The following is an 18,407-nucleotide window of genomic DNA, read 5'->3' on the forward strand; positions in this document are numbered from 1 at the left end:
GCAAGCCTTCCACCATCTCATGCTTGCTTAGCTGCTACATATACCTGTAATTTAAGTGACCAAACCTCTCGTGCCAAAGCCTACTACTATCATCAGCATGTGTAAGCAATAAGGAGGATTCATATTCAATAAATTCAGAAAATGTATACATTCTGGCTCCATTGTTTACCTCACTGGTTGCAATGTTGGAGCTGCTCTGTAGGTCATATATGTTCACTACATCTGGAGAGAATTCCAATCTCTTTCTGGTGCCGAAATGAGTGATATGATAAACTGAAAGCAGGGTTACCAAAATTTTTGGAACATGAAGCACATCTTCAAAGCTTCTGTGTAAAAATTCCACCCTACCTTTTCTGGTGAGCTCAATAGGTGAGTCATCTCGCATGATGATGGGAGGTCCTTTGCATGCATCCATAGAGGAATAGACTTCCTTTGCAACAACCATATGATGTGATGCACCAAAATCTATAATCCGCATTAGGGGAAGAATTAATTGCAACTAGAGCATGAAAATTGTTACCTTTCTCATGTGGTGGATCCGCAGTTTTCTTCTTGGCGCCCTGAGGGATGTGGTCCCAAGGTTGTGCTTCTGAAGGATTTCTACCATTTTTTCAATTTGTTTCTTCATGCAAGAGTATTCTGGATGAAATCCTCGGTGACAATAGGTGCATTTGTCTCATTTCTTCCCTTTCTCATTTCTGGAGCCGAAGGAGTAATTGAAGGGCTTGGTGTACCCTTCCTTCTTTGGATGGGAATGTGCTTTTCCCTTGTCTTTTTGCTACTAATTTTTCTGATTTGAATTAGATATGTGATTTTTATTATGGCTGCCATCATGCACAGCAAGTGCATGCGCTTTTGGAGGTTTGATTTTCCCCATGCCAATGCGTTTATCTTGCTCAAAAGTAAGGAACTCCATGAACTCTTTGAGAGAAGGCATAGTGTAGGATTTACCTGTTGTGGGCCTTACTGAATGAAATGTAGACACAAAGACAAAGTATTCTGGTCCGAGCTTTGACATAATAGAGAGAACTTGGCGACTCTCCTCCTCGTGTTTTTGAATTCCACAACCCTTGAGTTGCAGCAATAAATCATTATATTTGGTGAAGAAGTCTTGAATTCTGTCATAGTTCCATGGATCCAATGACAGTGGCTCCTTTCATATCATCCTGTTTCTTGTAGAGTTTTTCAACCTTTTTCCAAATCTCATTGAGAGTATTGCAGGCAGATAGATGAAACTGCAACTCTGGGGAGATGCACATGCATATGGATTGGTGGGCCTCACCCATGCGGTTGAGGTACTTGGATTTCTCTATGGCTAAAGTGGGTTCCACTTCTATAACCATGGTAATCCTATATAACCCTTTTTGACGAAGGTATCGAGCCATTTGGCCCTTCCATTCTTGATAGTTGTACGGTGTTTGGATCGATGCTTGGGAAAACTCCATTTTTCTGTCGATCTTTGATCTCCAAGTTGTAATACTTGCAAAATAAAGTACTGGTGCGCATTTTATCTAGCAACCTGTGGGCTTTGATATCATGTAAATGTGTTAGAAAACTTGCACAGATGAATCTAGCGAGTAAAGGTTGAACACATAGCTTTGCAGAGCAAAAACACTAAAAGAAAATCGAAAAAACAAAAAGAATGATTCATTAGAAAATAGGTTACAATGCTTATGATATAGCATCACTGGGTGAAGATCCAAGGTAATGCACCATAGAGGTGATGAATGAGAGGACTAAACACCTACAACAAGTTTCGGAAAGAAATAGTGAGTTGCGGAGTGAAAGGAGGAGCATATCAGGGAGTAAATCATGCAGAGGAACTAGCCAATTGCGGAGTTAAAAAAGAGCAAATCATGGAGTAAATCATGCAGAAAAAATGTTGCATATAGTCCCATGCTCTAACTAAGGGTCTGCATGTGCCAGTGATTAAGGTCCTAGGTGGGTAGTACCTCCAACAAGATAATGGTATATTAAATGTTGAGATAACAATAAAATAACATATTGGATATAGAAAGATTTTTAGTATATATAAATACCCATATCACTTTAATCCTCATGACATATTAAAATTTAAAATGATAATAAGATGGCGTGAACATCCTTACCTCATTAAAATCGAAAATGATAAGAACATGCGAATGAGTTATATGAATTTAATATGGCATCATACTGTATATAACAACATTTATAAATAGGTTTGGAATCCTGATTGAAAGGATCAAGAAGTGACCTACTGGGTATGCATAATGTAACCAAAATCAGCAGGTATGCATGATGTAACCAAAATGCTATTTTGATTTTTGCTGATGTTTTTTTTAACGGAAGAAATCAGGTTTGGAACAGCTTTCAGATATACATTCTTTTTCTTCAGGTTTGGAACAGCTTTCAGATATACATATTTTTTCTTCAGGTTTGGAACAGCTTTCAGATATACATATTTTTTCTTCAGGTTTGGAGAGCTTTCAGATATACATATTTTTGTCTTGGATTAGACATGAGACTTGAATCTCCACGCCTAACAATTGGATCACACAAGTCAAACTATTACGAATAACTTTTTATCCTGGAAATTAAAAAAATATATATATGTATTCATATTTATATTTATGTGTGTTTTGCTGGGATATAGCTAACTATATTGTCCGTTTCTCATTTACGCTGCGTCAAACATTTACGCCTGCAAATCAAATAAAAATTTGCAGCGACACCAACATAATTACGTAAACAGAACCACCCAAAATAATATGAACAGCTCAGAGATAGGTTCTTTATTGAGCATTTAGAAATACGTTTCTATCTGGCCATGTGACTGACTTAATATGGTGCATCGATATGTCGTACAAGAACATGCTTAAAAAAAAATCCTTTTCTTTTAAGTTACGATTTAATTTCTGTATCTGGCCATGTGACTGACTTAAAATGGTGCATCGATATGTCGTACAAGAAAGTATTAAAAAAAGGGTCACTTTTTCCCCTTTTTTGGTTACGATTTAATTTCTGTATCTGGCCATGTGACTGACTTAATATGGTGCATCGTACAAGAACATACTTTAAAAAACAATGATTTTGTTTCCCTTTTTTTAAGTTACGATTTCATTTCTGTATTACACCTACGCTTTATGTGTTACGCTTTTTTCAAGATGATCGTCCAAAAATAAAATAATATATTTTACAGTATCTTTAGGAAGATTTGGTATTCTAATATTAGTATTGAAGATTTGGTATTCTAATATTAGTATTCCAATACTATCACAAAAATTGTAAAAGTAAAAAACTAAGTCTACTTGTAAAGTTCATTGAAATAATTTAATTTCCACAAAAATAACTTCCGTCATCCATAAAATTTATTTAAATCTGAAATTTGTTAAGCACTAAATCCCATACAAATTAACCCAACTGATCTATACCCCAAAAAAAAATTAAAAAGACTAAAACTTAAAACTTATTCTATTTTAAAGCTCGAAACTTATTCCATTTTAACTCATTTTGTGTGATTAAACGGGATTGCGCAGTTACTTTGTTAGTACAACTTAAATAACATTGTGATGGGTGGAATTAAACGCATTAAAATGGGTTAAAGTTCTATGTAGTGCATAAGCTTCGCCATTTAAGAGAAGCCCGAATTAAACCCATTGAAATGGGTGAAAACTCTATGTAATGCATAACCACCCATTGAGATTGGTGAAAATTCTATGCATGGGTGAAAATTCTATGTAATGCATAACCAAGGAATGATAAGAGAGTCGCTCTGAACATATAACCTTGCAATAAAGACAATCAAAATAACAATATACATTTCATTCTCCGGTAACACATAAAGATATAAGGTAGAGGCGCTATTGTGTCATAATCTAGTTACAATGATCTCTCTTCAACTACATATACAATCCAATTCTTCGCAGCTGTAAAGTGTAAGCAGAAGTCAACCAGTAGGAAGGAAATTGTGCAGAGTCTGATTCTTTTTTCAAAATAAATCAAAGGGAAAAATGCAAAACGATGACCAATAGAATCGTAAATAGAAAGAAGTGCAAAAAAAACAAAAAAGTGTATCCATTGATGTATAATTATGAACCCAGAGGGGAAGTAACCCACTGATTATCATCGTAATAAGTTAAATATGTTACATATTATCAGGATTTGTTACTAGAATATTAGCCAAACAAATTTACAGCCTCGACTTCATATCTAAAGCTAGCCATTTGCCAAACGAAACCTTCTATGTGCGGCTGTAGGAGAGCAACCAATTTCTATACAGTCAACTACGCAGCCTACCTCAGCTGAACAGCACCAAGCCCTCATAAAACGTTAACTTTTTCTAACAAACCCTGCAAGACTTCCTTTCAAAATACACTGTGAAACTGAGAAAACCGTTTCGAAACACATTGTAAAACTTAGAAAACGGAGGAAAACTAACATGGATCATAAATTAGGATTCGATTTTTCCGACATTGCTATATATCACGAAGACCAATAGAAGAAGAGAGAGAGCTAGCCCCTACCGGGAATATTTTTTCCTCTACAAATTGAAGGAAGGATTTAATAATCCAGGGGCTGTTTTCTCTCTCTTCACCATGGGTGTTTGTGACAAAACCCATAACTAACCCTATCGAAATATCAAATAATAACAAGAAGAAGCCGATGAAGCCTCCACCCAGAGTGAGATATTAAAGATGAAGCGGAGTACTGCATGAAATTTTTCCTAGATAAAATTACACACACTCAATAATATATTCTATTCATTTGAATAAGGGAATTACACACATATTTATACAATCAATAGTCTCAAGATAGGAATGCTATTTTAGACGTACAGTACTGTGGTTGAGAGATTCTCTCAACCACACACTAAACTAGGAGAAACTATATTTTAGCTAATTCCTATTATGTAGGAACAAACTCCTCAAATAGAAAATTACAACCATAGACAAGTAGGAATTAATTATTTCTAACTCCCCCCCTTAATGACTACTTGTCATGATAGTGATTCACAAAGTCTCGTTGTGGTCAAACATAACAAAAAATATGTCGACGTCCATAAAAAAGAGCAACCATCCACCGGAATGTATGGGTACCAACCTCTGCAACCGCTAGTCCTTGTGCATACATGATTCTGTCGACCATTATCACTGCATATATGTACCTACAAATCCACCACCATTGGGGGAATTGCATGTGCAGAACTTCCAAAAACAAAGAGAGATCAGTGCCTTTCTAAGCCAAATATTCATGTCCAAATAACAATCGCAAACAGTTGCGTTGATTGTGCCTTTCGACGCAACTGTCAAATAGAAAAGTGCACCAACCTTCTTATGCTCAGGCACACCAATATCTGACACTGTGAGCGAGGTGTTACTGTAGTCCACCTGCTCCTACGAGCACAAAGCTCCCGTGTACACGTTAGCCACTCAGGCAATATGCCACCACCGGGCAAGTCCGATCTACCAACAATGGGAAAATCTACCAACTTCAATATGCCACCACCGGGCAAGTCCGATCTACCACCACCGGGCAAGTCCAATCTGCCACCACTGGGCAAGTCCGATCTGCCACCACCAAGCAAATCCTGTAGCCACTAAGGCTCTATGGATGGTTTCTGGCTCACCACCAACCAGCCACACAGGCAATCCATTACAAAGTGGTTTTAAGATCACCATGAACTTTCAAATACCTTTAAAAGGCTTACATTTCATTCAACATTTTGGAGTTTCTGGGTACATACAATGACCATTACAACAACTAGATTTGTTTATAACATGCTAGGGAGTCTATTCCACAAACCACACTAATTCAAACAAACATCTACTTTGTTGTCCACCATAAATGTTGTCGCTGCTCCTTTACCTCATCTGTGAGGGGTCCACTGATAAGGAAACCAGGACATAGGCACTCACAGCCACACGAAGAGAACACAATTTTCCCTTCAGGAACAGTAATCCAGGACTCTACGGTCCAATCCTCCATCGCATTTCAGTATGCCACTTCTCCTACTCACAGTATCAAGGCTAGTCATTGTTTTCAAGCATACTGCCTCATGCTCGCTAACAATCTGCAACGCGATCTCGATCATCCTCCAATCTTTGATGTAGCTCCAATTGATGTCGTTTTCACTGTCATGTATTCACCATTCCTTGCAAATTTGCTTAGTGTTGGAATGACCAGTTCCAACACACACTCAAAATTGTGACAATAGTTGGTCATACTACTGTCACTTAAATTACAACCAATTTCATTGTCATGACAGTTAATCAGATAATTAAACAAATACATTTTGACAATAGCATAAACTTCACGGCCAAATAGTGAGAGTAGAAACCAGGTCGCCCTTGCTGGAGGACAAACGGAGAGCAAAAAGATGGGCTGATACACCCCAATCACCCAAAACTGCTCATTTCTCCACCACTCATCAATACCAACCCCACTCCATCGTATCTCCAAAACACCAGTTGTAATGATACACACAAAGAGAGCAATAAACCACAAACTAGCATAATTGCTAATCTCTGGAATTATAAATTTTCCAGTGAGCAAACATATAGCAGGCAACTCAGGAAAATTTCTACTGATCCAAGAGCCCAACGCAACACTTGATGGAGCCGATCTGAGAGATTAATTGGAGCATATCCCTTGAATGATACAGTAAATAGAATGCCAGTCAGCAGACAAGCGTATATCAGAGAATCAACCATGCCAAATCATGATGCAACAGATCTGTTGAACAAAAAAAAATTGCGGCCTGCAAACAAAAAACAGAGATCCAGCCTCCTCGGCCTCTCCTCGCGGCCTCCGAGCAAGTCCGGCCTACTCCGATCCTCCAAGCTATCAGAACTTTGATATCTTTGTAACAAGTATACGCAGGAAACAATCTATTCCTACAAAGAAACAATGTCCAGATCTCTCTGATCTCAGTAGCAAATCGCCCCCATGACCTTTTCGTGCATACCCATCGACATCGTTGCCAACATTCAGTTCGTTGCAACAATCGATGAGATTGAGGCCCAGATCTGCCAGCAGATGGTTCAGCAAGGTGAGATTGAAGTCCTCGGGAACAGAGAAAACATCACTGACCCCAACCTCAACGAGCCTCTGTGCTAGGTGATGCCCTGGTGTCGAGGAGGGAGCCATCAGAGATACTCTCGCATGTTCACTCGGCAATGAGCAAGCCACTGATTTGTTGTAGGTGATGGTCACGTGGAGTCCCACGGCCTACAAGCAGCATCGTAAATCACCATCCATCGACAACAGATACCCATCATGAGGAATGTTACAACCAGCAGAATGTCGAATTGAATGGAAAATCAGAGTTTCTCTTTTGCTTCAGAAAAGGGTCCAGCACAAATAGCTTCTATTGTATAACTAGCACTTTTAAAGAAGTTATCACCATAAACAGCAAAGACATGTGTGCCAGCCTTTAGCTCAGTCAATTCACATGGCTGAAAACCATCAAGCTTCTAAAAAAAAATGCAGCGTCTGGATCTTTGGAAATTGCCATTGCATTTGTAGTGGTGTCTAGATGATAAACTTGGAAGCGTAGGAAGTACATCCCAGCTGATGTAATTTTCCCCGTCTTTGCACTGTCTTCCTGTAAAGCAAGGCTTAACCCTCCATTCTCTTCGTGCTCAAAATACAACAACTTGAATTTTCTTTTATCAGAGGACACCACTCGCACTACTAGGCCTGCCTCTGTCTCCCTTTCTGTTATAGTAACAGAGTAGAAATGTGCACACTGTTTCTCAACCCTTCTCTGTACAGGTTGGCCCAAAGGAAGTGGTCTGATTGGAACTGCTCCATTTAAAGCTTCTTCCAAAATAGTTGCCGATACTGTTGTCTTGATTGGAACTCCAAGCTTGCTGAAAAGAGTAGCAAACATGGTATTCACTGCTCTTAGGCTAGACAGATCCAATTCCAATTCTTGATTCTCATTTTCAATTGCCTGAAAACCGGGGTATATCGCCACAACCACCGCTACGCTGACCAACGGAGGGTGATGGACAACAAGCAGAGGAAACCAACAAAACAATCATAAAACTCTTTATTTTTCCCTCAGCCCAGGAGGGGCCAGGCCTCACAGGCTCTGATACCAAGATAAAATTACAGACACTCAATAATATATTCTATTCATTTGAATAAGGGAATTACACACATATTTATACAATCAATAGTCTCAAGATAGGAGTGCTATCTTAGACATACAGTAGTGTGGTTGAAAGATTCTCTCAACCACACACTAAACTAGGAGAAACTATATTCTAGCTAATTCCTATTATGTAGGAACAAACTCCTCAAATAAAAAATTACAACCATAGACAAGTAGGAATTAATTATTTCTAACTTTCCTCAATAAAAAAAACACACCATCATCTATTGAAAACGAGAATGGTTATATAGCGTAGCTTAGAAACCCAACACACCATTATTTATTGAAAACAGAGAATGGTTACATAGCATAGTTTAGAAACCCAATTTAGAGAAAGTTGGATCTCATAATATATCTGGAGAAACTACAATCGGTATTAGAAGATGCCCCGAAAAAGAACTAAATGGATCCTAGAGTAACTACATGAAATTATAGATTCCCAACAAAAGCAAAAAAACACTGAATGGATCCCAGAGTAACTACATGAAATTATAGATTCCCAACAAAAGCAAAAAAACACCGAATGGATCCCAGAGTAACTGCATGAAACTATGTCAAAATTCGATCATATTTATTGGACGAGAGGGGCGTTTCCCCCGACAAAAAAGCGACCATAAAAAAGTGCAGTGCAGTGACGTTCAGCAAAAATGATGAACCGGACTTTGGTTCCACAACTTTCAAGAAAAGTATGTCCATCTGTTCAAGATTCGTTCAAAACCCTTTTTGGTCAAAATATAATTGATAGCTAGCTGTGTGCTAAAGCGTCAGCATTCAACACTTATGTCTATTTATGTATCCATATGAAACATTAAAATTATCTTATGCTCATATATGAAACATTAAAACTATCTTATATTTATGCATGGGAATAATGTTTACTCTACATTCAATTAGAAAATAAAAAATCGGTTATACATGTTGAGGGCTTTTCTGAAGAGTAATAACTCAATATTAATGAAAGGACACTACTCGTTTTTGTAAAAATGGGTTATACATGTTGACGGCTTTGCTGAAGAGCTGTGCTGAAGAGTAATAACTCTATATAAATGAAAAGACACTACTCGTTTTTGTAAAAATGGGTTATACATATTGAGAGCTTCGTTGAAGAGTAATAACTCTATAAAAATGAAAAGAAACTACTCGTCTTTGTAGATTTTAATGAGGATGCAATATTATTATACTCATTTCTTATTATTTAAGATAAAATGTTTATAATTTGGATTTTTTTGAAGATTTAAACAAATAAATATGTTATTTATATTGAGAGTATGGACTGTTTACATTATTTTTTAAATTATGTTTACGAGAGAGGGATGTTAGAAAATAATCCATAACATATTGGTTTAAAGATAATGGAAATTATGTTATTTTCTCTCTAGCTTTATTAAAAATTGTACACAACTTCAATAATAGTGTATCTATCATTAACGACACAAACATATATATGCCTCTTTCATCGTAGGCTTTGGATGAGGCGGAAAAAAATAAATATGGGGCATTCTCGAAATACTTGCGAAATATCATCACAAATGCGTTAACTTTGTTAGAAACAAGAAGAAACATGTCAAAGATAATGATGCATGGAATGGGGAGAAGGTGAATAGCCATTTTGGATCACAAAGGGGAGAAGGTGAATAGCCATTTTGGATCACAAAGGAGGGATAATTTAATGAAACTATAAATTGAATGAATAAAATTAGAAATTTCATCATTGTAATCTCAATTTTAGGTTGTGTATGTTAACAAAGGTAATTTATGTAAATTTATATCAAATTTAATTAACAAAAATCAAATTAGAAAATTTCACCAAGTTTAATAATGTTTTTAATTCCAAATATGATCATTGAATGACATCATTGGAAACAAAGAGGACAATGTATTATCTTTATGTTGACTTTGACCAAGATTTTAAAGGTTAATGAATTTTTGAGAGATTATTCAATTCTTAATTATGTGTTTTGCTTCCATTATTTATTGTAGTAGTGCGGATGCCATGAATTACATGTTAGATGATTGAGACCTACCAATGAGTTGAAACAATAATTATATGAGATAGGAAAGCTATAACCATGTTATGAATATTGAAAAGAAAAACACAATGCATTACAAATGCAATAAAATGACTTTTAATTGATATGTTAGATACTATTACACAGATGGAATAAGTGAACTAGATATTGAAAGACGACATTATTTCCCTGAGTTTTCTCAATGTTTATTATTCTCTCCTCAAAATTAACATTGAAGAACTCATTTGTAATTAATTTCACTAATAATCTCAAAACTTCATTGCAATTTACATCCCTATCTTGTGGCTAGTTGTGTTTGTTTTTTACAAATCAAAGAGTGACAGAAAAAATAACAGAGGAAAGGGAATTTAGGAAAGTGCGAAATGAAAATGGAATGAAACAAATGGAATTATGGCTAGTCTAGGATTCAAAAACATGAATTATGTAAATTAAATGTGAGATCGATTTCCATAATTACATTAATGGACAATGTCCATAACAGATAAATTCAAGTGGGGATTTACAAGCACAATATGTCTAAGCTACTGTGGAAAGTTGTTGTTGAATGACACATAAAATGATGCATACATCAATATGATGTAAATATTTATATAAAGATCAGTTATGTAATGGATTTAATGTTGTAGAAAGTATATCATTAAAAGGTATGTCTTATCAAGAAATAGGTAAGAATAAACCAAAATAGAATTGATTTTAGTTATTAGATGCGAAAGTAAAGTTTTCGGTTATCAAGAAATGATTAGTGAACAATAAAGTGTAAAAAATGAAGACATTGATAAGTTATTTAAAATATGACCTTTCTTTGGTCATTCTATGATTGCCCATCACAAATTACAAGTAACTTGAAAATTTCATATTTTTTGAAAGTATTTTTAAATCACCTTTTTAAGACAAGCTTGAACTCTATGGAAGTGATGAGAGGATTCAATTTTGACCAATGCTCATCAAACTCAAATTGATTTGTTCTTTTTTTGCATCTTTTCTAGTGAATTTTGTATGAAATTTGGAAAATATTTATTAGAATTGTAAGTTTGAGTTGTGTAATTTATTGAATCCCAATGCTCAAAAGTTTTTTAGTGCAATTAATTCATTTATATGTTCAAAAATCATTTTAAACAACAAGAAAACGCAATCTCGCTTAAAATTGTATTCTTAACATTCGATGAAAAAGAAAAAACATCTAATGGTAAGAGCCTGTCTTAAATATTTATTTGTGGTTCAAAACACTAATTCATTGCCTACCTATTTTACATATCAATTTTTTTTTTCCATATTTGGAAAAATTATTGGTAGTGCCATTGTGATTTAATATGTGTTTTTTAATCCTTAAATGGATTAAGTTCCTTGAAAATCCTATGGGGTGACTCTGATTATTCAAGGATCATAGCTCAAGCCTATTATTTAAAAAATTCAAAAATAATAGCTCAATCCTATGATTTAAACAAATTCATGATGTGTTTTGAAAAATTTGATTGGAAAATATGCCAAAAACACCCTAAAACATAGAATAGTTGTAATACAATTAAAACTAACACATAAAAAACAATCTTGTATATATTTTCTTTGGGAAAAACACTTTGATATATATTATTAAATATACATTAATATTATTCCCTACAAATATTTGTATTTAATAATATATATAATAGTGTATCAATATTGAATATATATATTTTTTAAAGCATAGTGAACCAACAAGTTACTACTTAATTTCTCTGTTACAGGGGAACCACTCCCTAGAGGTGGGAAACCCGCTGTTCCAGTGGTTCCCGCGCTCTTGGAAGCTTTGGAATTGTATGGGAAAGTTCCATTTTCTGTGGGCGCTGCAATGGGAGCTTGGTAAAGTTCCAGGAGCTTTGAAGACTATTTTTTTTGGAGTTCCCACGTTCCCTGTGGTTGGGGAATACAAAGCATGTAGAAAAATATGTTGATCTGCCCACAAAACATGAGCCTTTATTGAAACCTTCATAGGAAGAAAGGCCAAAAACATCCTTACCATTGATATCTTTAATTGAGAAACTGGAGCAATCTCTTGATGGGTTAAGGAAGCGTGTGACACCTCAATGTAAGGGCGATATCTGGGATGTCATGCTGATGAGTATTAATTTCTTTGTTTATGTATATGTATTGCAGAAGATTGTGTGCATACTATATGTGGCAGTCAATGCTTAACCATTAGAAACACTTTACTTTTTCTCATAAGAATAACTAGAGAAACATAGATAAAATTGTTCCTTTGTACTTTTAAGGCAAATTTTTTCAAATACTGGTCATGTGAGAAGTGATAATGAACTTGACATTTTAATATTTTATAATATAAAAGATAGAGACTTAGGAAGAGAGACACCCAGAGAATATATTTATATATAAGAGAGGTTATATATTTAAATTGATTTTAAAATTTGAATATTTTGATTTAATATTAATTTTGATTATTATATAATTATATATTTTTTATTTTTTTAATTATATAATATTACCATTTTTGATTAGCCATTTCTTGTAAATTTTGGGGAAACCTCTAGCCATTGGCGACACCCGTACCCAAGTTCCCAATGGTCCCATGTTCCAGAAACTCATGCAACATAGCTTAGTTTTAAAAAATGAAATTTCTAGATGAGTTATATTAACTTTAACAAATAAAAACTATATACATATAACAATTGTTATGTTAATTTATATTAGATAATATATAATGACATATTTTATTTTGTTAAGAGTTTGTATTTCTAGGATTTAGAGAAATAGGCTAATAGCTCAAGGCCCAAAGACATCTAGCAAGAGTGAAAGCCTTCCTTCTTAAAGTTCACTAGTGAATAATTCTAAATGACATTGTTTTCCTTTAATAATAGTGATAAGTTAGCATACATTCGTAAATAGCAGCCAATAATGATTGTCCATAATACTAGTTTGACAATTCAATTATAATAAAATTTCCCATTCAACTAAATAAAATAAAATAAAATAAATAAATATAAATGATATAATTATAGTTATAGACTCTCTCTATTGGAATTGGCTACTTTAATCATTTTGCTAATTAATCTTTTTGATAAGATGGTCTAAATTGAAAGATTCTTGTATATTTTAATTGTCACCACTACACAAATGAATTAAATTCACGACACTAACTTGCATTCCTAAATCATGTGATTACAATTTGTTTAAATTAAAAATTTAGGAACCCTCATTAAAAATATACCTTTCCATTTATTAATTTCCACCTATTAAGATTAAGAAAAAATGGAAGAATTAAAAAATGTTGTATGATGGCCATCACCAACCGTTTCAATTGGACTCCTCCATGTAGGTAACACACATTAGATTAAGTGTAGTCGATGTATGATAGTGTATGTCCATAATGATGCTTGTAATGCAAATTTTTAAAGTTGCATGGATGCGAGGGATGAATGCATGATCAGTTCAGATACATGGGAAGAATTCTTACCAATGATTTTAGATTTCTGTGTCATTTTTGGCCTGGAAGAGAGACCATTGATAATTTGTTGCAGAAATATTCTTCAATTTGTTACAACTATGATATGTATGTAATTGATTTTTCCATTTTTTTTTCAGTGTAGAGATTATTCAAGAGAAATGTGTGTATAGGATTTAAAATTTTGATTTTTTTGAGATTTACAGGCCTTAACCAAAGTTCAGGGAATTATGAGTCGAAGAGGCCTTGGATGACGTTATTCAAGAGAAATGTGTGTATAGGTTTTCAAATTTTGATTTTTTTTTAATTTACAGGCCTTAACCAAAGTTCAGGGAATTATGAGTCGAAGAGGCCTTGGATGACGAATATGAATTGTTTTCTTGCTGCAAAATCAATGTTGCAACTTTTTGAAGGTGATCTCTCCAGCACTAACCAAATCTCATATGGCTTAAGGGGGTGACATTTTCATGGTCCTCCCTGCTGTCTAGGGTTCCCATGAAAAATTGAAGGGTTTTAGAGATTCTTGAGCAAACTCAGAAACCATGGGGCTAGAAGAATGGGAAGTAAATAGAATTTTGTTGGGTTAATGTCTTTATGTTGATTTTTAGAGATTCTTGAGCAAACTCAGAAACCATGGGACTAGAAGAATGGGAAGTAAATAGAATTTTGTTGGGTTAATGTCTTTATGTTGATTTTCCATTATTAATATAGGCCAAAATAGGTCTGATGAATTGGTAGTATTGTAGGAGTGAGAAAGATGGCTGAGTAAATTTGCAAAATTATAAAATGTAATAATATAGATAATCAAAACACCAACGCAAAAAACAGAACAGCTATTTGATGCTGGAATTTTCATTCAATTTAATCTTTGATGATGTTAGAATTTTCATTTTTATATTGGAATTTTTTTTTTACATATCTTTTGCTTTTCCATATAATTATGCTGATAACTTTGGTAGTGGGTTTTTTTTGCAAGCTTGGAAGGACTACATTTCGTCATGTCCAATATATCACCCCGATCGGGGCGGGGAATTGAACCGGTGACTTCACATCTAAGAGTCCCTTAATAGAGCACCTTACATTTATAATTTAGGTTTTTGCCTCCTTGCATTAATGCAAATGGTTTAAGGAAATGGTGACTTATAATGTTAATAATTTTTAAGGAAATGATGATGTATAATGTTAATAATTTTTCCTTTAATATTTCATTGAAAATTTATTAAAAGTTTAATGTAATATTGCCTAAGCAAATTTTGTTCAGTTTACATTTTGAATGTGAGATTATGTTCATTGTAATATGTAGTAGTGATATAGTACTTCTAAAAAACGGGAATTGAAAATACAAATCCTCAATATTGCTTCTAAATGGTTAAAGATATAAAACCAACAAAGATTTAAGAACATTGTCAGTTGTACAATTTAGATAAAGCTTAAAAAAGAGTAGTTTTTGTTTTATACAATAAGTAGTGGCTTTTAGGTTTGTAATTTGCAAGGGGATATTTTTTTCACATTCTAAGAAATCTAGAACAATGTAAACATTGATATTAAGTTTGAGATGTAAATTTTATATTTATTTTTTATGTTTCATGTGTTTTGTATGGTTTTTATAGATGAATCATCTTATCGGAGTCATAAGTAATGCTCTATAAAGGCATCCATGTTGGGATTTTGAAAATAGATTCATTCATCTAATTATTTTTTTAATGGTAGTGAAGATTGTAATTACTTTGCAAATGGTATCTAATATTCTATTTACTTTTTAAATATTTTATTTACTTTCTAAATTTGTTTCTTTTCATAATTAATAACATTATAATATTTGATATTTTTTGGTAAATTGAATATTTCGTATCATATATATTTTTTATAAGTGTAAACAAAATTTGTGAATTAAAATCTATAAATTAAAAAAAAAAAAATCGGTACGTTCTATACTCTTATTACCTGGTATTTATGAAAAAATTTGTTTATGTAATTAGTGTTGGATTGTAAATTAATAAATAAATTATTTTTATTTGAAATGAGCTCAAGTAAGAAATAATATTATGAATTTAAATTTTAAAGAAGGTTTCTAACCATCCATACATAATAATACTAAATATTACTAGATAAATGTTTTAAATATATCCTTGAACTAATTTTATAAATTATATTGTAATTTTCCTTATTTTAAATAATTACTACTTATAATTATAATTATTTTACATAATCCACATTCTCATTGTGTAATAGCCCCCAACAATGAAATAATTTTGGATGATATGGAAATGCAGTAATCTCTCAAGAAATGGGAGGGAATAGTATAGTGTCCTTTTAAAAACTGGTATAAATGTAAACAACTTAAAATTTTTGTTTCGAATTTTATTCCATTTTAGTATTGGATTTTACATTAAGGTTTAGGTTTTTAAAAGTAGATTTTAAGTTTTACCCATTGCATTTTAGGTTCACATTAAAGTTTATAATAAATTTAATAATAATAATATTAATATATATATTAAATTTAGTAGCTTTAATGTTTGTATAAATGTAATGATTAATAATATTATTATTATATTATTGGTAATATTTTAATATTAAATTTTCTTATTCTTATTATTAATTATTATATAATATTAATATTAATTATTTATAATAATAATAATAATAATAATCTAATAGGTAAGGTATTATGGGTTGTACTTTTAATTCACTCTTTGATGTGAAGCTTACTGGTTCAAAACTCTATGGCTAATAGTGATTTCGACAACTTTACTACTTCCTGATAGTGGTTTCAGGTCAAGCCTGAAATCACTTCACACAACTGGACAAACAAAATAATAATAATAACTATAACATTGCAATTAATATTGAAACCAATAATATTAATAACATCATTAATACAATATGTAATATTTTAATATTAAATGTTATTAATAATATTAATATTAATATTATTTATAGCATTAACATTAATTATTCAAAATATTAATTATTATTATAATACTAGCAACAACATTTAAATTAATTTTAAAAACAAAAAGTATTAATAATATCATTGATACAATATGAATTATGTTTAGAAAAATAGTAATAGTAATATTATTAATCATAATAAATTTTTGAAATTGTTAACCTAATAACATTAATAGTATTAATAACATTTAAATTAAAATATTAAATTTAAGAATGTTAATATTATTAATGAGATTAACATTATTATAATAATTCATACTAACATTTATATTGATAAATAATATTAACAACATTTAGTATTAATAATAATAGTAATAAATTTACACGAAAAAATCAGAGAGCGATGGGAGGAAGGGGAAGCTACGGAGCGAACATGTAGGGTTTCAATAGATTCAACCTGACAACCCTGTGGGCACATTGATCTAAGAAGGGATAGAAACAACATTCTACACTAGACCTGCGAATAGGAGCCATGAGTGGAATGGCAAGGGGGGGGAGATCCGCTCCTACCAGAATATTACAGTAGGAGCATCTAGCGAGTATGGTGTAGTAGGTAGCAATGAAGGCCATGGAAAAGGACCTCCAGTCTTGGGAGCTAAATGGCAAGTGGGACTGGGTGGTAAATGTTTATTGAGGGTGACTAGGAAACCAAGATTTGTTATACCCAACAAAAAGCTGGAATAATACCGAAAATACATGAAATATCATGACCTTATATGAAAATTTATCAAGGATTGGCCAACAGAGAAGGAACTGATCAAATGGATCCAGCAACGATGGCAGTCGAAAGGTCACATCGATCTCAAGCTAGGGGTGAAAGGGTTTTTTACAGTGATTTTCGCTAACCTAGAAGACAAAGAGAAGGTGTTTGAGGATGGGCCCTATTTCTTCAACAATGAAAGACTCTTCATTCGACATTGGGAGGAATGTTATAATGTAGACCAAGAAAATCTACTGGCATCCCCAGTATGGGTTCAACTGTTTGTCTTACCCATGGATTTATGGGATTGATAAATCTTAGAAGGGATTGGTAATTCTATTGGAACCTTTGTCAAAGTTGCGGACTCTACACGAAAAGGCAGGTAGACCTCTTATACCAGAATCTGTGTATACATGAATATCATTGAACCGCTTCCAGACTACATAGAACTGGAATACCATGACGAGATCTGGAAACAACCCTTAGACTATGAGGACATCCCTTTTAGATGCCATCGATGCCATGAATATGGTCACCTGTACTGAGCTTTCCCATTAAATCTGAATGAAAACCCCACTACAGAGAAAAGAGCAGGGGAAACGAGGGCAAGAGAAGATGGGGAAGGATTCCAGGAGGTGCACAGGAGGAAAAGGAATCAACGACAGATGGTAATCAGAGAGCAAGTAAAAATGAAAATATGAAATGAACCCTCAACCAGTTTGTAGCCCTTTAGGAGGAAGAAATGGGTGAGATAATCCTCAACAATACCATGGAGACAGAAAGTCTGCAAAAAAAGGACCCAGAAGGAAACAAGATAAAGAGAAAGGAGGCAGTATAAATCCCAAAAAATGAAATCCTATGCACATGCTAGAACAAAACCCAATGGAGATTGATAACCCGAAAGAGGACCTCAGTGTTGAAGAACAAGTGATGAAGTGTTTATTGCAAGAATGGAGACACCTGGATGAATGCTTCATCCCAGAGGATCATAAGCAACTCTATAAGGAAACCTTCCAACAATACAAAGCTAAACAGGGCTCAGTTATCATAATCCAACCAGACCATCTAGGTTCCCAAGTCAGCCAAGGGCAAGAAACAGGAACTCAAGGAAAAGGAGGGAAGAAGTGGGGAAGAAGAACACTGAACGAATCC

At 33.5% G+C, this 18,407-nt stretch overlaps 1 pseudogene; it reads right to left on the reverse strand.

Moving 5' to 3' along the window:
* Positions 1–7,298: 7,298 nt before the first annotated feature.
* LOC149266255 (chaperone protein dnaJ 16 pseudogene) lies at positions 7,299–8,833 on the reverse strand (annotated as a pseudogene).
* Positions 8,834–18,407: the final 9,574 nt, after the last annotated feature.

This window comes from Pinus tabuliformis, chromosome 6, assembly GCF_031772625.1.
Source record: "Pinus tabuliformis cultivar Carrire ecotype Pingquan chromosome 6, CPIR1, whole genome shotgun sequence".
In the NCBI taxonomy this organism is placed as follows: Eukaryota; Viridiplantae; Streptophyta; class Pinopsida; order Pinales; family Pinaceae; genus Pinus; species Pinus tabuliformis.